Below are 246 nucleotides of genomic sequence, written 5' to 3'. Positions count from 1 at the left end.
ACCGCAGAATAGAGATCACACTTTATATTTAACTTTCTCGTCCCAAAGAGGTTAGTGTTAGTCTCGACACGGAAGACCCAAGACTTATTGCTTAACCACACTGATAATTATGAAAAGGAGTTGATAATTGGATCTCATTAGTCATACTTGCTGTCTCAGGAAAAGAGTGAATGGTGGTTTTTAGCTTTTTTTCTTTTTCTTCTTCTTTTTAATTGGGATGAAAGGCTTTCTTGCTCGCACTTTATA

This window comes from Penaeus monodon, chromosome 15, assembly GCF_015228065.2.
Source record: "Penaeus monodon isolate SGIC_2016 chromosome 15, NSTDA_Pmon_1, whole genome shotgun sequence".
NCBI classification, from domain to species: Eukaryota; Metazoa; Arthropoda; class Malacostraca; order Decapoda; family Penaeidae; genus Penaeus; species Penaeus monodon.
This window is presented reverse-complemented; position numbering follows the sequence as displayed.